General features: G+C 36.4%; 1 long non-coding RNA gene and 1 pseudogene across 1 annotated transcript; one reads left to right on the top strand and one right to left on the bottom strand.

Moving 5' to 3' along the window:
- Window positions 256-25,374, bottom strand: part of LOC104707984 — a 27,813-nt pseudogene continuing 2,694 nt past the window's right edge.
- On the top strand, window positions 12,041-12,483 carry LOC104790476. The gene is made up of 2 exons (XR_768693.1): window positions 12,041-12,135; window positions 12,238-12,483. It is a non-coding gene; the product is annotated as an uncharacterized LOC104790476 (long non-coding RNA).

Here is a 25,374-nt window from a genome sequence, read left to right as displayed (position 1 = left end):
TTCGCGCAAAATTTATTTTATTTCTACTATATCTGAATATCTTGTATCCAAAGGTCCTTGATAAAACGTTTAAACTAATTTTAATTGAGCTTTTTTTTTTCCACCTCGCCTAGTGAATTGATAGAGTGAATCACTCAGCGTCAGCGATGTGACAAAAGTCTCAGATAAATGAAGTTTGTATTGTAATGAGCGAATGGTGGATGGATTATATAAAGAATTCTCCAGTCTTTGTATACACTAGACTGATGCTTTTATTGAACAATAGACATGAAACAAAGAAACATAAACATGTTTCTGAAGAGGGTTTCAACGAGGGGTGGGAGTGGAGGTGGAGGCTAGGCCACGCGTTGCGTTGAGGAGGTTGGCATGATCAGAGTTGCTGTAAAGATAGTTCGCCCTACCCGTTGTGTGGACAGTGGAGAAACCCATGTATTCCATCTCCTGCGATCTCTTTAAGCAGATGTTAGCCATAAACCTAAACATCTCTTTCTTCTGGTTCCAGGGTTGGTTTACATATTCCTCAATCAGCATCCACTGCGAAAACCCCACAACAAGAGATCAAAAACATCTACAATAACTAAAATCATCCTTAATTGGTTCAGCGTCATTAAAAAAAAATATATAAGAGGATTTACCTTAGCAGCCAAGATCTCAGAGTCTTGTATCTTGATTTCAAAAGTGATTGGTTCTAACTCACATAAGAAAAATATATCCGTTTTTCTTTCCAAGAATGCTTGGTGGCTTTCCCTGCGAGAGGACAATAAAATGAAGTCAAGATTAACTAAACCGATCAAGGAAGATGGTATGAAGATATTGTAACTTGTTACGTGAAAGCCAAGTATAACATCCCGGTTTTATAATTGGGATTTGGGCCAGTTTGTTTCTTTTGAAGCGCATTAAGAATCAATTATGTGAAACGACAAAGGTCATGTCGTTTGTATTTGTGCATCATGTATTTCTTCATTTGCTGTCAAAGAGAAACCAAAACATAAACCCTAAAACCAGACCAGCAGCCACCGAGAGTGGGAGAGAGACAGCTGAGCCACTATGGTTTTTGTTATTGCTCTGTCGTGGTGTCGTGTTTGAAAGAATCCGAGAACGTTGAGAAGCGAGACAAGATTTTTGCCGTCGACACCACCGTGTCACCGGAGATGGCAACCACTGTTACCGGAGTAGTTGTAGTCATCGTCTAAACCATTAAAGGTAAGGAAACCTAGATCTTCTTTGTAACTTGTGCAGGAAGTTATTGGCTTTGTCTGATTTGTCGCTTTGTGTTGTTGTATATTGTTGTGGCATGAGGACCTAACCACCGTGAGCTTGATCAGCCGTAGTCCGTAGACGAGTATTGCCGCCGTGTTAACATTGCGTCGAGACTAATCACCGTGAGAGGTAAACGTTAAAGCGTAACGTCTCGTGCTGTTGTTGTTGTGTTGTTCGTTCATTGCTAACCAGTTAAACCAGGAGATTTAGTTCCAGAACCGAAACTTGTTTATGGAACGTGCATGAGTTGATTTGTGGTGTCATGCATGGTTACATACGTTGTCGACAACGTTGGTTAATATAAATATTGGTGAATTGTGTATTGTGGCTGGTTTAGGAATTGGTATTGTGGGAGCATGTGATCGTACGTGGACTAAATTGTGGGTTATGAATTATTAGATTGGTTGTTTGATTTATTTATTAAACTACATCTAATTAATTTATTTGGAAAATACCAGCACAAATAGNGAAGCGCATTAAGAATCAATTATGTGAAACGACAAAGGTCATGTCGTTTGTATTTGTGCATCATGTATTTCTTCATTTGCTGTCAAAGAGAAACCAAAACATAAACCCTAAAACCAGACCAGCAGCCACCGAGAGTGGGAGAGAGACAGCTGAGCCACTATGGTTTTTGTTATTGCTCTGTCGTGGTGTCGTGTTTGAAAGAATCCGAGAACGTTGAGAAGCGAGACAAGATTTTTGCCGTCGACACCACCGTGTCACCGGAGATGGCAACCACTGTTACCGGAGTAGTTGTAGTCATCGTCTAAACCATTAAAGGTAAGGAAACCTAGATCTTCTTTGTAACTTGTGCAGGAAGTTATTGGCTTTGTCTGATTTGTCGCTTTGTGTTGTTGTATATTGTTGTGGCATGAGGACCTAACCACCGTGAGCTTGATCAGCCGTAGTCCGTAGACGAGTATTGCCGCCGTGTTAACATTGCGTCGAGACTAATCACCGTGAGAGGTAAACGTTAAAGCGTAACGTCTCGTGCTGTTGTTGTTGTGTTGTTCGTTCATTGCTAACCAGTTAAACCAGGAGATTTAGTTCCAGAACCGAAACTTGTTTATGGAACGTGCATGAGTTGATTTGTGGTGTCATGCATGGTTACATACGTTGTCGACAACGTTGGTTAATATAAATATTGGTGAATTGTGTATTGTGGCTGGTTTAGGAATTGGTATTGTGGGAGCATGTGATCGTACGTGGACTAAATTGTGGGTTATGAATTATTAGATTGGTTGTTTGATTTATTTATTAAACTACATCTAATTAATTTATTTGGAAAATACCAGCACAAATAGGTTGGTTTGCTTATTAGATTAAATCATGAATTATTATTGGAATATAATCTTTGATCGTTTAATCTACGTCATTGCAGTTTGAAATCGGCATCGAATCGGAGTTTTGTTGTTGCTGGTCTTTTATAAAGGATTTGACTCATGTGGCTAAGGTGAGGACTAGTTGGTGTCTTCTACGTATTCAAATGTGTTCGGATAGTTGCTTAGTCTAAGGTTAAGCTGAGTATACTTACGAGTTGCATATATTATCAGTAACCGTATTTGCTTGTTGAGTGTATTAATATTTATAAGTATAGAAATATCGTATTATATAAAGTATAAGAAAGAGAATTAGTATCTTAGAGTTATAGATTGAACTAAAATGGATATTTTATGCGTGTTGATTGATGATGGCATGATTGCGTGAATGCATGTTTTGTTGTGGTAAAATAAGTGCTTGTGTGTGAGGAGATAGGTGCCAAGGGCACGTAGGTGCGGTGAGCCGCAGAGATTCATGCAAGGAGAGATCCTTGTAGTTGTGTGGTGGTCTACGGGCGCGCGAATGCGGGTAGATCAGGATTGGCTGACGAGCCAACACGTTGTTATGCGTGGAAGAAGTGCGAGAAGCACGAGGAATCCGGATACGCAAATGAAAATGTGCAGGAAGAAGTGAAAAGCATGAGGAATCCGGAAATGCACAATGTGCAGGAAGAAGTGCGAAAGTATGAGGAATCCGGTAATGCATAACGTGAAGGAAGAAGTGTGAAACCATGAGGAATCCGGTAATGCACGGGTTGGCGTGTTTGACACTTGGTATCATGGGACGTACGTAGTTCCATTTGTGTGATATGTGCTTATGTTTGTGTGTCATAGGATTTAGGACACAATGATTGCTGCTTGTCTTAGGTTTAGACTTTGGGATTGTCTAAGCATATTTGGGTGTGGAGACTTCGGGAGCCATGAGGTTTTCCCTCACTGAGTAATTATCAATTGCTCATTCCTCTCTCTTTTGCAGGTTGGTTAAGTTAAGAGTTTGTTTCATTGTTAGCTGGTGGTTTTGAATTTAAAGAGCGTTTTGAGCCGGGCCAAAGAGTCAACCCGTTGACCAGTTCTGGGTATCGAGTTCAGGTATTACACCAAGACTTCTACAAATTTTTAATCTGAAGTAAAATACCAATAGAAAACAAGAATTCAGATTCCAGTACATCGACATAAAACCAATAAACAATAGATGTTATTAGGGATTTGAAGCTAGATACGTTCACCAGTTTCTTCTTCCACTTCCCTAAGTGCTCCTTCCCAAATATTCTCACCCTGTGATATCATAGGGAAGTGCAAAATCATAAGCAAAAAGAAAGAAACCGAGATTGTTTAGGCTGTTTTTGTCAATTCTTTAAAGATTTAAACTCCTAGCTTCTTTTACTAGTAAATATTCGTTTAGGTATAAGATCAGATTAAACTAAAAACAATGTGCGAGAATCCCATAAGGTAGTTTCCACACTACTGTACCTTTGAAATGACCATCAATCTACTGGACCACGATCACCTTCACATGGAAATATCTGGTTCAAGTTTGTTGTAATAGTGCCAGAGATCAAAATACTAGTCGGAAATAAACAAACATCATGCTACAGAAGGAGAAAAAAAGAAGACCTATTCACTATAGAAGAAATTAACGGCCTCTGTAGTCCAATCACTGGCTACATTCCAAAAGAAAATGCTTACATCTTTTTATTGATTTGAGTCTTTATCGAGCCATTGGGATTCAAAGAGATGGACCAACAAAAGTAGACCCTAATAAGTTGTTACTTCTCTGGTAATCTTGTTTAGGACAAAAGCACCGACTCCAATACGACATAACGCATTGGCAGTAAGTGTGTTAGGTAGCTAAGAGATCCAAGATGTAAGCATTGTGTATTCCTTCTCGTCATGGTGGCATAAAAATGTTAAGGTATAGAGAAACACAACACACTGATTTACACTTGGAAAGCGTCAAGCCAACGCTTTTCTATTCAATCTTATTAACAAAATTTATCTCTTATAATGATACAGTTTTGTCTCGGCCCTTACTCAACCTATTCTACCCAATAAGATTGATCCTGAGTAAGAATGAATCTAAGACTCTCTCTTTTCTATCTAAACACACACCTATGTAGATCTAGAAGAAAGAAAAACAATTCTCTGCGCAATCACCTCCCTGATTAACGTCACAGAGAACTGAGAACTCACCTTCTAAGCCTTATTTTTGTGGCTTCGAAGTTTACAAACGTATCAATATTCTAGAGTGCTCAAATTGGCTTGTGTCCTACTCCTAAAATATATATACACAACTTGAGAAACCCTATAAAGCGAATATACAAGTATCAAGGGATAAGGAAACTTTTTGCTCTCAAGCTTATCTTTTCTTTATTTGTTGTGGAGAATATTATTCATATCTCCAATGATAATGAAGCTGCTTGCTGCTCAAGTTTATCTTTGCCTTAATTTGCTGTGGAGAATATTCTTCATATCTCCAAGAACAATCTTGCTCTATCTTCAATGCCAAGTCATCCACTTTCCTCGACACATCATCACATCCACTCATGTCTTGCCACGTCAGCTCACACATCCATGTCAGCAACTCGGGCGTCTGTGATCTGATGCAGCTTCCTGATTGACACAACGGTCTGTTTGGCACAACGAATTGTTCCTCACAACGACTTTTTCTAGAATCTCCATTTACAATCTCCCCCTTTTTGACTGAGTTTGATACTCAAGCATCTCTCTGGTTCATCCTGAAAAGACACTCCAACAAACACAAGCCAAAAATAGAACAAGCAACAACAAGACAAAACAACAATCATTATCTAGCAAAAACAATTAACAACTTGTTCAAACAATACTATGATTAAGAACCTAATAATCAGAAACCCCAGCGGGCTGCAGCAGAAACCATGTTCTTAATAGCTCTCTAATCAGACTTAATCAATTGGCATATTCTCAATTTTTATAAACGTAAGATCAAACCACCAACCTAAGATCAACCAATTGGCATATTCTCAATCATTAACAACCTAAAGTAAATATCCACCACCAACCTAAGATCAACCAATTAATCAATTAAGTCTCCCCCATAAACAGTGATTCTCCCCCATAAGTACAAAACTCCTTATCACTAGGCATTGATTAGAATTATATCAAAAACCAGAACCATAATCATTCACCCCCAGCTTGAGTGATCAACTAAGTCAAAAACAAACATATGTATCACAACAACATACTGAGTTATGGGAATCACCTACCTACTAACAGTGCTTCACATCTGTAAGCACTTTGATGATCAGTCTCGTCGCCTATTGAAACAACTTCATGTTTGTAGGCATTTTGACTCTCCTTGCAACCACAATTGGATGTTGGGCAATCGGATGCTGATAGTCGAGAATTCAAATAGCAAGTAGCTCTTTGATCAAATCACAATGTGAATGTGACCATACACAAGCTTGGCAAAAAAAAAACAGAACCTTGTGTATCATGTTTTACACTTTCAAACCTCTGCTTCACTGTAGATAATCTTCATTCTGCATCTAAAACAGTTTTCTTGAACAATTCTACACAGTGTCTTGTTACGCTTACCTAATCAGATGAGCTAAGCACATATCACTTCTCTAATTCGTCATTTATAGGGAACTCAAACATGTGATCATCTGTTAACTCAACTATCATCAGTCTCATATGTCTAATACCAGCCTAGCAATGTACTCTACCACAATCAAACAGAGAATTGATCGTACATGTGAGACTCCAAATGCATAGTTCCTCACAAGAACATTCACTATCTTGATCAAACCCCTGACAAGTGACAAATTAGCCCACAAAACTCATATACCTTTGGGTATGTAAGGCTTAACTCAGACACAGTTTTCAGCAGCCCAACAGCTTCAAACATCCTCATACATCATGGCTAAAATCTGCTTGAACAGATCGCAGGAGATGGAATACATGGGTTTCTCCACTGTCCGAACAAAGGGTAGGGAGAACTATCTTTACTGTAGCTCTGATCATGCCAACCTCCTCAACGCAACGCGTGGCCTAGCCTCGACCTCCACTCCCACACCTCGTTGAAAACCTCTTCAGAAACATGTTTTTGTTTCTTTGTTTCATGTCTTTTGTTCAATAAAAGCATCAGTCTAGTGTATACAAAAACTAGAGACTTCTTTATATAATCCATCCACCATTCGCTCATTACAATTACAAACTTCATTAATCTGAGACTTTTGTCACATCGCTGACGCTGAGTGATTTACTCTATATCAATTCACTAGGCGAGGTGGTAAAAAAAAAATCTCAATTAAAATTAGTTTAAACGTTTTATCAAGCACCTTGGATACAAGATAATTCAGATAGTAGAAATAAAAGAAATTTTGCGTGAATTGCTTCAATTCTAGTGTTTTCCTAAATTAAGCAACTATAATAGTCCCAACATAATTTAGCATCAATATTTGCTTACTATTTTGCTTACTATTTTGTTTTTTGTTTTTTTTTAAATATTTCAACAGAAAAAAACAAATTATTATTTGTTAGAAAACAAGAGGTTTAGAGAATTGTTCTCTTGTATTATTCTCTATTCCATAGGATACAAAATATATATAGGGATACAATATTAGAATGTAAGATTTACACTAATGGACCAATAATGGGCATCCATACAACAATATAATGATTCATAACATTCTCCATTGGATGACCATTATAAAAATGTAGTCCCAAATTTACATATGAGATGCTTCCTCGTTAAAAACTTTACCAAGAAAACTAAGTGGGAAAAACCATGGTTAAGGGAAAAACAGTTCAGCGCGCTTTTTCTCCTCCTCTTGAGTACATCACTTGAAATCTTCAAAATGTCACAGTCCAATATGAAGAAATAACTTCTTGATGTAGTGGTAGAAAACGTCTTGGTAAATGGTTCGCCAAATCTCCACTTGAACAAATTTGTAGGATATGTATATCACCGTACATCACTATTTTTCTGTAGGCTATCAGTATCTTAAATTACTCATCTTGACCATTAACTTTGTCTCTCACGATCTCATCAATGTATGTAAAATACTTTGAAGATGATAGTTTTTCACCATTGAAAACATAATATTCCTCTTCAAGTGTTTATCTTTCGCGTGTTCTTTTGTTGTCTCGTTAAAAACGGTTCACGGAAAAACCTAATGGGATAAAAATCATGATAAGGGAAAAAGAGTACAACCACACAAATGATCATATATCTCCCCATGAAAGCATCATCTTCAGGTTATGTATTAATGATCATATATCAACGTTCTGGACTGTCATAAACAGTCCTTTAAGGGACAAACTCATATGATCATCATATATTCTACTAGGTAGCTGAACTTCATGTCATTGGAACCCATTTCATATAGAAGATCTATTTGAACTTTAAACCCAAATATTTTTAACATACAATCATCCAAACAATCATCTTATACATAGAAGTTATTCATACTATCCTTGTAAAACTTTATCTTTCAACTCTTCTTCTTAGTATGATACTAAAAGAACATTTTTCTATGTAAGATGATGTAAGCATCTTGAGATAACATCTCTTTCATCAGATGTCAAATCTGTAACCTCGTGAAATAAAATATCTGATCTTATACAATCTGATTTCTCCATCTTCCAAGAGTAATATTTCATCATTTGATTATTTCTCTATATATTCATTGGTATGTGAAATCTCTACCGGAAATAAGATGATATTTTCATCATCAACATATTTTGCACTTTTTCTTATAGATTGCTTTTAATAAGAACCACTTGTAAGTGCAGAAAAGACATATACAATTTTTCTTTTATACATCTTTAAACTTTATTGAAAATATTTCTTGAACACAATTACAGTCAATGTTCAATCTTGGATTTACACAACTTTAAGATCTTCTATTAGCTTGTTCCCGATCTAATTTCAACCCAATATGTAATCCCTAAGATCAATAACGATGATCTACACCCAAGATTCTCTCATAGAGATAAACTTTCACCCTTTTCTCCTCAAAGGTGTCAAAAATCTACAAAACCTTTTCTCGAAAACTATAAAATAGTGCTTCTAGGAATATGATCACTTTAAGAGAAAATTCTAACAGTTTGAAAACCTTCTCTCTAGACTAAATTATTTCTTACTCTTATTGTAACACTCATAAGGGATCTAGAGTAGTTGCTTCCACCAAAGCAGAGTACATCTCGCATAAGTATTTTTTGAGAATCATTGTAATACTACGCGTACTTAATTTTCTCATACACATCCACTTATGTTCCACTCATTTTACACTTTCTAGTGTAAGAACTACAAGTCCAAATATTATCTCCTCAAGAGATTTGAACTATTTTATAGCTAGTTTAATTGCTTTCAATGATTAACCAATCATTCTTTGTGTACACTTTTCAATAAAACTTTTTGATTAAACACGGTTTATGATCCTTAATGTTTATCTATAACATCATTAACTGCAATACTGCATGCAAACATATTTACAACGTCGATTTGCTTTTTGGTTCCTTTTCAATCTAGACATGACTCAACTTGTTGAGATTTCCTGTTGTTATGATTCTTAGTGAGACGACCCGGCCCATTTTTTTATAATAATAATAATCATAATATTTAGCTAATTAGATAGTGGTCCCATACGCACTAGCCGCCTAACCACAAAAAACCAAACAGCAGAACAAGAACAACAAATACCATAAAACCAATAACCAAAAAATAATACACCAATAACCAATGATTCATATAAAACATAAAACCAGCAACCTAGCAATGTTCTAATGACCCAAATCTAACAACCTAACGGAAGTCAGACCACAAACAACGAGCCACTAGAACATCCTCCTCTTCATCGCCTTGATTCCACTATCACACTTTGCCTTTACCTGCACCACAACACATATGAGATGCATGAGTATTTCATAAACACTCAGTGAGGCAATCCTCCCATCTACTGGCTATACACACAAGCAGTTGAGATATCTCTAACCATCAAACAACAATCAATAACCAAACCACAAACCAGACAACTACATCGACCGACACCAACCCACACATCGACCGACACCAATTGGGTATGCATCGACCGACACAAGCTCTGATCGACCGATGCAAGCTTGACTTGCATTGACAGACACTCACACTGCATCGACCCATGCATGCTTAACATTGCACAAAATCCCTAATTCCATCGACCGACGTCTCCACATGACATCGACCGATGCATATGCCGAGCATCGTTTTCCCCCAAAAGCTTCTCGCCAGATCTCCGTCCCTGAACCAACAAAACACACAAACCAAATCTACAATAAGCTTCTCAAAGCCTCAACGACACAACATCATTCTAACAAGCCAAATAAACACATAAACAAGCAGATCAGTGAAAATCTCAAGCTTAGATAAGTCATGGTCATGCACTCACCGTTTTCAAGAAGATTCTGAAACTCAAACAAGAAGATCTACACTCCTAGGAAGCTCGTACAACGATCCCAGCTACAGATCTTTATAAGAACAGCCTCAAAACACCAAGAACTCTCAAGAACAACCAAAAACTTCTTTCTCTCTTTCTTTTTCTCCAGAAACGCCCAAATTATACAAAACCCTCGAGTTCCCCCTTTTATAAGTGATTTTAGGGTTTTTCTAACCCCAAAACGCAACGTTTAAACTTAAACTCATTCGCAAAAACCGACCTTGCATCGACCGATGCATCCCCCAAACTTTAGGATTTTGGTTCGCGGATGTTACACTTAGGTACCTGAATCTCTTTCTTACTCATGTCTACGTCTCTAGATCTGTTCTATAGATTTTTTATAACTTTTTGCTTCCTCGGTGCCATATTAATTTGTGCACCTTATTTTTTACCGAGGATACTTATGTTTTGAACCATAAGTCTATCATAGTTCATGCGATCTTTCCACTTATACAAGCAGTTGATCCTAACCCATATTAGTGTATTTTGATTTTGGATATGGCTGAAATATTGTATTTGTATAGTTTAATCACTCGGTAGTTCATATTCTTGTCGGATTATATCCAAGCAATCAAATAATGCCCCACTATACCGTTTGGTTTAGAAGATGAGAGTATTTTAATTTATTTGATGTATGCTTTTGTCCTATAATGTTTTCTTCTCATATTTGCATCATCTTTTTTACTTGTAAAAAAAACTTATTGTAAAACTATTTCAAAGTAGCAATTATATTATTGTAATTGTGAGCAAATAAAATTATTAATTTATCAACCCGAAAGTTTTAGTTTGACCAATCCACTGATGTGGAACATTGAACACCGATTTTTTTCATAGACTACGTAATATCTTCATTAAAAAAAAAAATCAAACCACAACATATACAGAAAAATCAATATAATTATTAATCATATGTATTATATGATAATTAAGAATAAGTTGTAACTAAAATCAAAGAAATATGCTAAAAGTGATTTGTGTAAAATTTACAAATCCTATGTTATTCAATTATGGATTTTAAAAAATCTATTAAAATTCACTGTTATTGAACTGATGATTTAAAATCCACTTTAAAATCCACTGTTATTCAAAACAGTTTTATGAATTTGGATTTTAATGATTTCTAGGATTCTGGAGGATTTGAGGGGATTTGTTAAGTTAAAAATACAGAAATCCAAATCTCATGATTTTAGGTGGGATTTGAAAGAATTTTACAGAAAATCATATTAACTTTCCTAAAATCTATTAAAATTCTAAATTTCCTAAATCCCATCAAATTCTCAAAAATCATAGTTTCAATACACTATGGCTAAGAGAGTCATAATTCTAAATGAAAATCTATCCCAGTATAATAACTAAAAAACAATATAGTATAGTATTAAATCTTTGTTTTTATGTATAATTAGTTCATATTTTTCAAAATTAATTAGTATATTTTTCAGTATTTAATGGGAAAGAGAAAGTGAATTATTATTTTTTGGAAACTAATTAATTCTAAATGATTGTTTAAATTTTTTAATAAATTTAATATATATATATATATCTATATATATATATATATATTTACCCTTAACAAGAAATTTTAAAATAGTCTTACGACCAATGAAATTTGATATAAATACTTACAAAAAGTGTAAAAAGCTATTAATATATAGTCCTTTTTAATAGTATAGATAGATCTATAACATAAATAAAAGGTTGACCAATTATTCAATATAGAAAAATTTCTTATTATATTTACCATTTAAATATGAAAAATAGGAGATTTTAAAAACCAATCTTTTTCCAATCCTTTACTACCATACAAAAAATGATCATATCTTATGCTGTGAATCCAAATATGTTAGAAATTATATCCCACAATATCTAGAAATTAAAAGTTGACAAAATATTTAATATAATTATTCTTAAAAAGATACTAAGAATTGTATTTTATGGAGAGATAATATCTATATATATATATATATATATATATATATATATCTCGTAAGTGTTTAGATTTGTTTCATTCACAAAACAAATAATTAAAAAAAAAATGGCTTTCTCATACCAATCTATCTGTTTTGTATTCTTGTGTTTGGTTGTTCTCTCGATCCCAAGTATGCAACAAAAGAAATCTACATTCTTAATTTTAACCTATATGATATGCTTATTGTTATATGATATATACTGTTTTTAATTTGTTTTATTAAATATTACAGAAGTTGCGGATGCTGATGTTACACCGAATATCGATTATTGGATAGGTTCTTGCAAGACAACTCAAGAGTGCATCACAAAATGCCTTAAGGTAAACTTGCATCACGGAAGATGTTATCAAGTGTCACCCGATTCCCCTGAAAAAACATGCGCTTGCTCTTAAGTCTTAAATAATAATGTTATTAAGATATTGAATTGTGGACATGTTGTCTTTAAAGTTATAATAATAATAATAATAATGATAATAATAATAATAATAATAATAATAATAATAATAATAATAATAATAATAATAATAATAATAATAATAATAATAATATCTTGGAGTAAGTTTATTTTATTTGATGCAAATAATAGCTTAATTTAATCTGTGAATGTTTGCAACCAGTAAGTTAAGTTTGTATCCCATTTATGATAATTTTGTAGAAGTATTAAGCTCTAGAAGGAGCATCAAGAATTACTCAAATGTTGCACTACCTTCTATTTAACGTCTCTAAATATATATTTTGAATTTTGAAGCTGTAAAATCAACCCCAAGCTGATAGTTAATTTGACATGTATATTTTGCATGCGTGTTATCAAATAAACAAAGCGAGTGATAATGGAAATACACAAATCATATGTAGAGTATACATGCATGTGTTACTGAATTTTTATTTATTTTTATAAATATTATCACTACAAGAAAACCGGCAATTCCCGACTACATTTTACGACTACTCTGCAGTCTCTAAAAATACCGGCTATTTAGTCACTAAGATATGACACGGTTACGACTAAATATAATCGAACGTAACGTAGTCGTTAAATTACGACAACAACAAATAATCGTAACTGTAGTCGCAATTGAACGACTAACGTACGACTATTATATAGAATTATATATGTAGTCGTAGCATTGTTGTTATATAGACACTCATATACGACTAATGTTGTAGACGCATATGAGTCACCAACTAGGCAACTACTAAGAGACATTTTTGGCGTGTCATAATGGTAATTGTATAGTGGTCGTCATTTGGCGACTACGAAGCGACCTTTTCGGCGGGTCGTAGCAGAGTCGTAGAGTAGGCGGTATAAAAAATCACATTTATTTCGTTTGGTGGTTGGGGCGGGGGTTGGTATACTTTTATAATGCGACTGATTTTGGTTAGTCGCTTAGTAGTCGCCACATTTGGCTCTATATATACCAGCTTCACCCTAACTTCTCTCCTCACTCATTCAAAACAAACACAATTGTCAAAAGGGAAAAAAAAATTCATATATAATGTCTGGGAATTACAATTAGTAATTCTCGAGAGTGGATTTATAAGAGGTTCGATGAAGAGACGGACAATTGTTCGACGGAGTTTACAACGGGGATGGAGCAATTCATGGCATTTGTAAATAGGCAATCTCTAGCACATAATAATTGGAGGGGGGGGGGTATGTTCCACTGTTCTTGTAGTAGTTGTAAGAACGAACAATTTATGTCGGGAAAAATAATTTGGAATAATTTTTTTAGCAAAGGATATATGCCTGATTATTATATTTGGTATAAGCATGGGGAAGAAATCAATATGGATATAGGAACAAGTTATGTTGGTAGTGATCAAGAAGTGGGTAATGTAGATGTGGATAATGTAGTAGAAAATCCATATGTGGATATGGTGAATGATGCATTTCGTTATAATATGGGTTTAGATGATAACTATCATGAGGGTTATCAAAATGTTGAAGAACCAATACGTAATCATTCAAAGAAATTCTACGACTTGTTAGAAGGCGCAAAAAATCCATTATACGATGGTTGCCATGAAGGTCACTAACAATTATCGTTAGCTGCTCAAGTCATGCAAAATAAGGCGGAGTATAATATGAGTGAGAAGTTAGTGGATTCGGTGTGCGAAATTTTGAATGAGTATTTACCAGAAAGAAACCAGGAAACCAGTTCACATTACGAGACGGAAAAATTAATGCGCAAATTAGGTCTCCCATATAATACAATTGATGTTTGTATTAACAATTGTATGATCTTCTGGAAAGATGACGAAAAGGAAAAGACTTGTTTGTTTTGTGGTGCTGAAAGATGGAAGCCTAAGAAAGCCCGATGTAGAACCAAAGTACCATATAGTCGTATTTAGTATTTATCTATTGCTGATAGATTGAAGAGGATGTACCAGAGCCACAAGACTGCATTGGCAATGAGATGGCATGCTGAGCACAAATCAAAGGAGGTAGAAATGGGTCATCCTTCAGATGTGGCGGAGTGGAAATATTTTCAAGAACAAAATCCTTGATCTGCGGAAGAACCCCGTAACGTTTATCTTGGATTATGCACAGATGGGTTCAATCCATTTGGCATGTTTCGAAATTATTCATTGTGGCCTGTGATCTTGAATCCATACAATCTACCCCCTGGTATGTGCATGAATGAAGAGTTCTTGTTTCTTACAATTTTGAATTCTGGGCCAAATCATCCGCGAGCTAGTCTCGAGTGGTCTACTGGAGTCGATGCATACGATGTGTCCTTGAATAAAAATTTAAATCTAAAAGCAGCGCTATTGTGGACGATAAGTGACTTTTCAGCGTATGACATGTTATCAGGATGGACAATCCATGGTAAATTGTCTTGTCCAGTTTGCATGGAAGATACAAAGTTGTTTTATCTCCCTAATGGAAGGAAGACGTGTTGGTTTGATTGTTATCGAAGATTTCTTCCTCGACACTAATTACCGACTATTAGCGACTAAATTAAAAAATTATGAATTAATTTTACATAGGAAACCAATTAATCCCAATGGTTTGAGTGAATTAAACCCAGGAACCAATTAATCCCATAAATTTTCTATTGTTCCACGAAACCAAAATTAATTTGGTTTACGGGTAATTGATTTTGCCCCTTTTATCCTAATTTTTAATTCTAAATTTCATTAACCTAATTTTTTCGATCCTCTTTTCCACTCCTCTCTGATCCTCTTTTCTTATCATCTTTGAATCCATCTTCTTATCATCTTCTCTTAGAATTTCTGAATCCTCTCATCCATCTCGCTTTCTGAATCCTCTCATCCATCTCTCATATATATTCTCCCATCTTTCGTCTCTATTCTTCGGTGATTCCCGACATTCACGATGGCTCCAACGAAGGCTCCAACCAAATCTCTAGTTAAGCGAGGACGAAAGAGGAAAATGGTTCCTTATGTATTCCAAAGAACCGAAGGGTCGACCCCCATCAAGGAAGCGAGAAGATCAAATCCTCTACCGAGTCACCCCAAGAGCAAGACAACGTTTTCCCGAGACACTCACCATCAGCAACACCACAGATCTGCAACTATCCACCGCCACAGACCCTTTTGCAGACCTTGGTGAACCAACAACGTCAGACTCGACAGGCTCTTTTGTCACAAGAGGTCCAGAACAATCCTCGACAGTTTGATGCTGAGCCTCCTGATAACAGGATTTTCACCCAAGATATCAATTCCCTATGCAGTTGTAGTACAAAGGGTTATCAATCGAAATGGTTATTATGCTAGCAGATAGGATGCAGTCAGAAACAAGCAAGTCAAGCCAAGCAATAGTTGGGGTTGATCTAACAATCCTAAAATAAACAAAAAGAAAGCAAAAGAACAAGAACCACACGACCTAAGCACACGATCGGGTGGGGTGATCGAGTAAACAAGATGAACAAGAACAGCTCGAAGGTATACTCGAAGCAGGTGATCGTGTACCTGTTCGGGTAAGGGATCGAGTGATGAATTAAATGTAAACAATCTAAATACGAAAGCTCCTAAGGATGGGGTACTCGACTCCTAAGTGTTCCTAACCAGTACGGATGTCCTACATGCCTCAAGCGGATATTCCCTAGACAATGAATCTCTAAAATCTTGTTTAAACACTCTCGTGATAGAAACAATCAACCTTGATCACTTCCCTACCTAACTCTCGTTGGAGAAACATGACCAAGCAGGCAATACAAACCGACCCATTATTGTCAGTAAACCCCTTACTCATCTAATCTCTTAGGCTAAGTGAGTAAATCTCTAGCATTGATTGATTCAAGCATTTCATCTACACCTCTTGGTGGTAAAACACCTTAGATCTGATATCAACCTCTCAGTCTGTTGATAGCATTAAGAACACCAATCTATAAGGGAATTTATAAAACATAAATATAAAAGCTAAGACATCCTAACCGATCAAGAACACAAAATTGTCTATCCCATCCCTAGAAACCTTACTACACTACTCAGATCTCATTGCAAAAAACATAAAAGTATAGATAAAAGAAAATTGCATTGTATTAAATATAGAGTAGAGTAGAAGAGTATAGAATCGAAAATGCAAAAGAAATGAAAATAAAATCCTAAAAAAGTGTAGAAAGAGTTTTGAGTCGCTCAGTTCTCTCCCAGAAGCTCTCGCTCTCTATTCTGAGGGTCTGCGGCGTGCTAGGGCGAGAGGAAGAAGAGGGGGTTATATATGGAAACCCATTAACCCTAGCTTCCCAGTCCTGCCTGAGGGTCTGCTCGATGGCGTGCACGAGGATATGCTCGGGTTGCTCTTCGGGTAGGCTCTCGGATTGTTCTTTCTGTTCTTGGATCCTCCTCGATCGTGTTGGGGTTCGGACTGTTCTTCCAGCTCGATGGCTCTTTCGGGTAGATGCTCGGATTTGTCCTTGTTTCTCCCCATTTTAGGCTCTAAATCACCTGTTTTCATCCAAAGTATGCAAATGCAAGAATGCAACACCCTTAATGGTCTAAAAGTGAATTCCTACAGTTAATCACCTAAAAATGCTAAGGTTATGGTATAAACAATGCAAAATATGGACAAAAAAGGATGCTAAAAACATGTAAATTAGAGAGTTATCACCTCCACTACCACTACAAGAAAATCGTGTATTTATAGCATAAGAAGATAGTCTTTTAACGCCTTTATGCTATGTTAAATAAACATGAAATTATAGATAACATTTATTTATAAGTAGACGCTATAAATGCATCGGTCAAACTTAAAAATGTTGACGCGGAAAGTTTTTAGTTTTTGTGGGTATCAATTAATAGCATATCTCATTAAAAAATGCTATTGAAATGGAAAGCGGGAATATATTTTTTTAATGCCCGCCATTACGAAAAAAAAGGAATAGATCCAGAATTTTCTCTCGACTCAGTCACTTCCAAACGCCTCACCTTCTCACTTCGTCTCACTCGTCTCACCTTCTCCGTTTTTTTCAGTCTCTAATCTGTCAGTTTTCAATCTCTAATCTCACGCAATTTATAAGGGATTCGTTTGGCCTCACTCGTAGCCTCACTCGTCGATTTCTCATTCGTTTGGTTTCACTCGAAGCCTCACTCGTCGGATTTCTCAGTTTTCCATATCTAATCTGTCAAGCCTCACTCGAAGCCTCTCTCGTCAGTTTCTTTTGTTTAATCGATTCGTTTATCAAATCGTTATCACTGTTTGGTATTCTTATCAAACCGAAGGTGATTCGTTTCTTTTGTTCTTTTGCATGCAGATTTCAGGATTCGTTTGTGTTTAAGGTACTGTAAATTTGCGTTTTCGTTCTTAATATTGTTCTAAATTTGCGTTATGTGTGGGAATATAGATCTAATTAGCATTTTTTTTTCAATTTTACAGAGAATTTTTTAAGTTCGCAAAGACTTAGATCTTTTCGTTTGGTGAGTAATTATTTAGGAGTTTAAGTTTTTATTAAGTTCTTGTTCTCTTCGATCTGTGTTTTTGATTGATATGGTTTGACAACCCTGTGTTTGTGGTCGATTCAACATTGTTTTTGTGGTCGAGTTTTGGTGGTTTTGTAAGATGGACAAGTCTTGGGTCTGGCTTCCAAGGTATGAACTTGTCTTTTTTTTTTTTTTTCTGTTATATGTTTTTCGTTTTCTAAGAATTAACCATTGAAATTTTTTCCACTTGAAGGGCCAACCTTGAGTTTCAGACATGGGCAACTAATTTTGTGCATGCATCTGCACTGAGATTGGGTAATCCTAGTGACATGTTCTGTCCCTGTATAGATTGCCCTAATATGTGCCATCAAACGATAGCTACAGTGTTGGATCATTTAGTGATTAGGGGTGTGGATCAGAAATACAAGAGAAATTCATGTTGGAGTAAGCATGGGGATATTAAGACTGTAAGTCAGCTGAAGATCTGAAAGTTGAGTTAGATGCTTATGACTTGATTAGGACAGCTTTCTTTGATGGTTGTTCTCAATCGACGAGCTACTTTGTAGATCAGGCAGATGTTGTTGATGGTGGTAGTGAAGAAGAGTCTGAGTTTAGGAAGAAGCTCGATGATGCAAAAACTCCACTATACTCCAAATTTCCCAACTACACGAAGGTGTCTGCAGTTATGGGGCTTTACCGCCTCAAAGTGAAGAGTGGAATGTGAGAGAACTATTTTGATCAGCTGCTGACAATGATTCACGATATGCTTCCCACGGATAATGTTCTCCTGCAATCAACATATGGGATAAAGAAGTTCCTGAAGATGTTTGGCTTCCGATATGATATGATTCATGCATGTAAGAACGATTATATTCTATATCGGAAGGAATACGAGGCTATGGAAAGCTGTCCAAGGTGTAGTGTTTCAAGATGGGAGAGGGATAAGCAAACTGGTGAGGAGAAAAATGGGATACCAGCCAAGGTATTAAGATATTTTTCAATCAAAGACAGATTGAGACGGCTATTTAGATCCAGAAGGACGGCTGAAGAGGTTTGTTGGCATTTCAACAATAATAGTTCAGATGGTACAATGAGGCATCCAGTGGACTCTTTAACGTGGGCGAATGTGACTGATAAATGGCCAGAGTTTTCAGCTGAACCAAGAAACCTCTGCCTTGGTATCTCTACAGATGGGATGAATCCTTTCTGCATTCAGTCTAGCACATACAGCACATGGCCAGTGTTCTTAGTTAACTATAACATGCATCCAACATTGTGTATGAAAACAGAGAATATAATGCTGAGTCTGTTGATCCCAAGACCTACATCACCACGCAACAACATTGACGTCTATCTAGCTCCATTGATAGATGACCTTAAGGAATTGTGGAATGAAGGGCTTGTGGTTTACGAGGAGAATTTTACACTTAAAGCAATGTTGTTGTGGAGTATCACTGATTATCCTGCTTTAGGAACATTAACTGGGTGTAAGGTGAAAGGCAAACATGTGTGTGGAAAGGATACACCCTTCAGGTGGTTGAAATTCAGTCGGAAGCATGTTTATTTGGGAAACAGAAAAAGACTTAGACCTGGAAATCCTTATAGAAGAAGAAAAAAATGGTTTGACAACACTGTGGAGGAAGGGAGTTCGAGTAGAATTCAAAGTGGAGCAGAAATTTTTAACATACTCAAGGATTTGAAAAATGAGTTTGGCAAACCATTTTGAGAAAAAAGTAGAAAGAAACGAAAAGGAGTATCTGAAGATGAGGTGCCTTTGGACGAAGAAGACGATGAAGACAATGATAATTGGAGGTGGAAGAAATGGTCCATCCTATTCGAGTTACCTTATTGGAAGGTAAATATTTACTAAGCCTTTTAATGCGTAACTGAGATGGTTAGCTTATGGACCAAGACATACAGCTGAAACATATAAAGGGTTTGTCATCAATGGGCATCGATTTCACACTGAGGACGTAATGCGTAAGACTCAGAACAGTGGAGTAACATATGAAGCCTTTAGCATGTGTAGATCTAGTGCGAGAGACACTAAACCTATGGCGGACATAGTTGCGTTCTATGGAGTGATACAAGAGATCATAATACTGGACTACCACAAGTTTCATGTTCCTCTATTTAGGTGTAAGTGGGCCAACAAAGGAAACGGTGTGAAAGAAGAAGAAGGATTTACAAATCGAAACTTGTATTTGCGTGGCCTAATGATAAACTTGTATTTGTGTGAAATTGTGGTGTACTTTGAGCTTGTGTGGTTGGATTTTGATTTATTAGTTTATGCCTTTAGAACATTGTAAACTTTGATTTCAATTAATGTGTTCAGGATTTCAAAGGTTTAACCTTTTTTATTTAAATACAATAAATAATAAATAATAAATTAATGAAAAATCAGTTAAATTAATCAAAATCAGTTAAAAAATATTATAACATAAAGTAATGCTATTAAAAAAATTAAAATAACAAAACAAGAGTGCTATTATAAAAAGGAATATAGCACGTGTACAAATGCTATTTTATATTACCAATAAATAGCACACTAAAAAGCGCTATCTAATGTGTCGGACCTATTATCGCGGGCGATGATAGAGCATTTACGAAAATGCTATAATATCGTTCGATAGCGTTTTTCCAATGCTAAGAATACACGATTTTCTTGTAGTGTACGAGACACTCCACCGACTCCAGCTGATAACTCTCACGCTCAGAGTCGTCCATCTTCTCACGGTCACAACTACCACGATGATTATGCGGCTTCAAATCTGGAACTCCAGGACTCAATTATCACTCTAAATGCCCTGCTTAGAGTGCCAAACTGTGAGAAGTTTACCACCGTCCTCTCCCCCACACCGATGCCAAACACGACCTGGTATTATTACTTATGTTAAGTGGTTGTTAATTTTTTGTCTGTGATGGTTAGTTTTAGAGCATTGATGTCTGTGATCGTTAGTTTTAGAGCATTGATATTTGTTTTGCTGAAGTTACTTTTCAATCTACCTTTGATTGTTCTTAATAGGTTCTGTTTTGATTGTTCATAATAGGTTCTGTTTTGTGTTGGTTCTGTGCATACTCGTTTTTTGACATCTGTTTCATGTGTTTGCAGGTTTACTAGCGATTACAAATCGAGACTGGTAAGGAAGATTACTAAAGTTTTCACAAATAAATTTGATGGTCCATACTACAGCTGGTCATGTGTGCCTCGGGAGAGACAAGAGAGATATTTCATTGAGTTTGCGGTACAGTTTTCTCTCTTTAACTTTTCACATATAGCTTAACTTGTTGAGTTTCCACTAACATCATTCTATTCTCTTTGCTTTCTAGAAAACACACACATGGGATCCTTTGATTACTGGGACAGTTCAACAGTTTTTCGAGCTCATCTATCAACGCCGGATGAAAGACATGATTAGCAATGCCAAGACAAGTGGAGAGCGACCTAAATGGATCGGAGATACTATTTGGCGAACACAACAACAGAGTCTCACCTACTCTAAAGCTCTTTTGTCTGATCGTAATGGTCTTGGTCCTCACATCCACTTTTCAGGGCCGAATTCTTATCAACAAATCCAAACCAAAATGGTTAGTAAGTTTTATATATCCATAAATTTTGCTTTTCTTTACATGTGGAGCTTTAAATGATGTCCTAATCCTTGCTTCTCTTGTAACATTGCAGGAAACAGAATTAGGAAGATCGGTGAGTCTTGGTGAGGCTTTTATTAAGACACATACCAAGCCAGATGGTACTTATGTTGATCGGAAGGCACAGAAAATCACTCTCAATTATGAGAAGAACTTGTAGGAGAAGTTGTCCGACCTTGCAGAAGATACTTCACAGCCTCCAAAGCTCACAGCAGATGATTACACAACCATCTTTATTCAGGTAAAGTATCACTTTTCACAACCCACATTGAATTATCTTGCGATATTTACAGCCTCTTTATTTAGTGATTGTCTCTTTGTTTTCATAGTCTACTCAGAAGGATTCACGAGGAAATTTGTATGGAGTTGGAAGTCTTAAGTATACTCTTCAACCTGTTCTCAATGGCAAGGACAACCAACGACATGAGTCAGTAATGTTTCAGTCGTTGCAAGAGCAACTGAGGAAACTCAACGTAAAATCGAAGAGCAGGCTGCTTAGAATTCTCGCCGTGATGTTGAGGTTGCTGCTCGTGATGCAGAGCTTGCTGCCCGTGAAGCACTTCATTTCCAAGCTGTGGCTGAGCAGAAGGACAAGCTAGAGCACTTGTCCTTAGTGGAGAAGTACATGCAAAAAACTGACCCGGCCTTTATGGACTTCTTGAACTCTCAATCAGCTGAAGCAACCACCGAGCCACCCTCAACCACACTTCCTTCAACAGCTCCACCTTCAAATCCGGATCCTTCTCCAACATCAAACATGGATGCTTTTTAGGTTCTATTTTCACTCTCCAATTTCTTAGACGTAACTCATGATGAACTTGTCTCTTTTGTTGAGCTACATACCAATATCATTTTTTGTTGTTTCTCTCTACTTAAATATGACTTGTGAGAAACTTGGTATGCATTTTGAATCTTTTTGGTTGTTATTATGAATCTTCGGTTAATATGACGTTACTGTCTCAATTCTTAGTTTTTGTTGTATTTACAATATTGGTTTCATAATATTTTGATAAACAGGTTCCAATTTCAATTTAAAACATTCACAAATTTGTTTTCCAAAACACATTAGTTGCTAAACAGATGTAATATGGGGCATAAAACAATAGTAGCCAAATAGTCGTAAATCAATAGCAAGTATTTTACGACTTCTTTACGACTACAAGCGAAAATACTGTACATAATGGTTAGTCGTAAATCAGTCGTAACCGAGTCTCCATAGGTTACGACTACACCACGATTCCTTTACAACTGCCTATATAACTGCTGGTTAATCGTAACCTTGTCGTATCATAGTCGTAACAAGTTATGACTCTGTTACGACTACCTAGTTTTTTCGTACAGTAGTCGTTAAATAACGACTATTTATACCACTAATTCTTTTAGTGACTAAGAATTTACGACTACAAGTATTAGTCGTAACAGAGTCGTAAACAGAAAATTAGCGACTAACTAACGATTACTACCGCAGTCGGGAATAACCTGTTTTCGTGTAGTGTATACACTGTTTGAAAATATAATAAAACATGTCGTCATATAAAATATTCAGTTAAGATCAGAAATTGTCTAAGCAACAAAATAAAAATAAAAACATAAAGTCACAACAAATATTGGTAGATTAATATTTGATGTATAATAATGTATTGATAATCAGTAAAAAATTACTCATATAATATGGTTTTAGTGTAAATTTGTTTTAGTCCATATTAGTCAAGTTTGATTTTGGATATTGCTGAATTAGTGTATTTCTATAGGTTTAAGCCATTAGTTCATATTCTTGTCATATTATTTATACCTAAGCAATCAAGTAATGACCCCACTATACCATTTATTTTAAAAGATCTGGCTTCAAATGGTAACTGCGTTTTTTAGAGTGCGGATAATGTAAATTGAAAGTGCGGTACGGTTCAACTGCGGGGAAAGCGTTATGCAGGATAAGTGCGGTTTTACATATGAAATAAAATAAAATTATTCAATAATATTTGCTAAACAGTTTAATACATAATTATATAAGAATTTCAATATATTTAAGAGTTTGAAAAAAAGTTAACATATAATGCAAGCAACAAAAAGTTTTAGAAAAAAAAATAACCATACATTAGTATAATATTATTATATGTTATCTTTTGTACGTACAAACTCTTTCTAGACGTACCGATTACCATACACTAGCTTACAAATAGATGACAAACGTATATACAAAGTAAAAACTCTAACACTTATGTATATATACATATATAAATGAGTTTTATTATTGAAATACTCAGTTGAAGCGGTTTTCTAAAAACCACACCTATTTACGTGTGGGTAGAAAGTGAACACAAGATTTTATTTTTGTGAGTTATAGAAACACAACTCAAGAGTGCACAAAGATGTGAAACGAGTGTATCCGGATTTCCAATCTTCTTATAGAACACACAGGAAACGATCTCATCGAAACTCCATAATTCCAACAAAACAACTAGCGTAAACTCCTCATTACTAAAACTTCCACGCGTAACCCATACTTTACAGCTACCAAACACATTCATACGAACATACTTAAGCTCCGCAAGCACCTTACATTCGTAAAATATGATGACAGTGCTTAAATTTTCTTTAACATCCAATATCATCTAGAACACTTGACTCCTTTTCCATAACAAACTTCACTTAACCACGTATCTCAAACACCATCTCATCTAACTAGTTACTGTGTCGCACAACCAACCATCCCTAGTGACCAAGTAACAAAAGAAGCGGGGTAGAATACTTTATTTTGTCCAGCCAGAGAAACACTTCTCCAATGAACTCACCGATTCACCATCTCACCTTTAACCCCGCACCCTTGAGCTTTGTCTTGGTTCCAACCCCCCATGACCTAACACCATAAGCAATGAAAGCTCCTGCAATGTTCCACCTCAAACCGAACTCGTTGGCTCACCCAACAATACAAATTGCTACCATTCAATCCATACAATGTCTTCATAATAACACTCGAATATAACACAAACTAACAGTTCAACTTGCAATCCCGCCGTTGAATATGGATCGTGTACTACCACCAGTCTCTCCACCAAATTCCGTCCCGATCAGACTAGTTTTGGACCTCCAAACGTCGCGTAGAAAGAGCGAGGGTTTATACTTATTCCTCATATCAGTTCCCAACAATTATTTGGCCAGGAAGCAACGCTCATAACTCTTCGAGATTAACTTCTAATGGAGTTCTATCAGTTTCTATGGACTCTTGGCTTGATGGAATTTATCGGAGTATCTTCATATTTCTGGAACATCCTTAGCTCCGGCGCCGAGGAGCCTTCAAAGCTGGCTCCTGCACACTGCCTTTATCTCCATCTTGCCTCCAATTTCGTTCTCCTCTTCACCTTTGTTCTCCTACCACTAACAAAGCTTCCCACAGCCATAACATGACTAAACAGACCCACAAGAGGCTTCCCCACCTCTACCGCTTTCTCTCTCTCTCACCTCCGTCACGACTCCATCCTTCACGTCTTACTTCTTCTATCTTTATAATCTCTTTCTTTTTCTATCTTCCTCCATGGAACACGATCAGATCCATTCATCTCCAATCTGTTCCTTCTCCTCTCATGCGATGTAACAGCTCGCCCCCAGAAACCAAAACGGCAATCTTGTCTCTCACCAACAGCATCTACGATTTTATCCCCACAACCAAGCTCGCCTCTGCTTTTCGTTCTCATGCCAAATTCATCTCCCTCTCTCCCTCATCACAACCGAACCTTTTCACGGCTCACATGGAGGCAACAACCACCACCACGAATCCATCTCTTTTTTCCCTTTTTTCTCGTTTGTGGCTGCGACCCCCCCCCCCCCCCCCCCCCCCCC

The sequence above is a fragment of the Camelina sativa genome, chromosome 1 (genome assembly GCF_000633955.1).
Source record: "Camelina sativa cultivar DH55 chromosome 1, Cs, whole genome shotgun sequence".
Lineage (NCBI taxonomy): Eukaryota > Viridiplantae > Streptophyta > Magnoliopsida > Brassicales > Brassicaceae > Camelina > Camelina sativa.
This window is presented reverse-complemented; position numbering and strand designations above follow the sequence as displayed.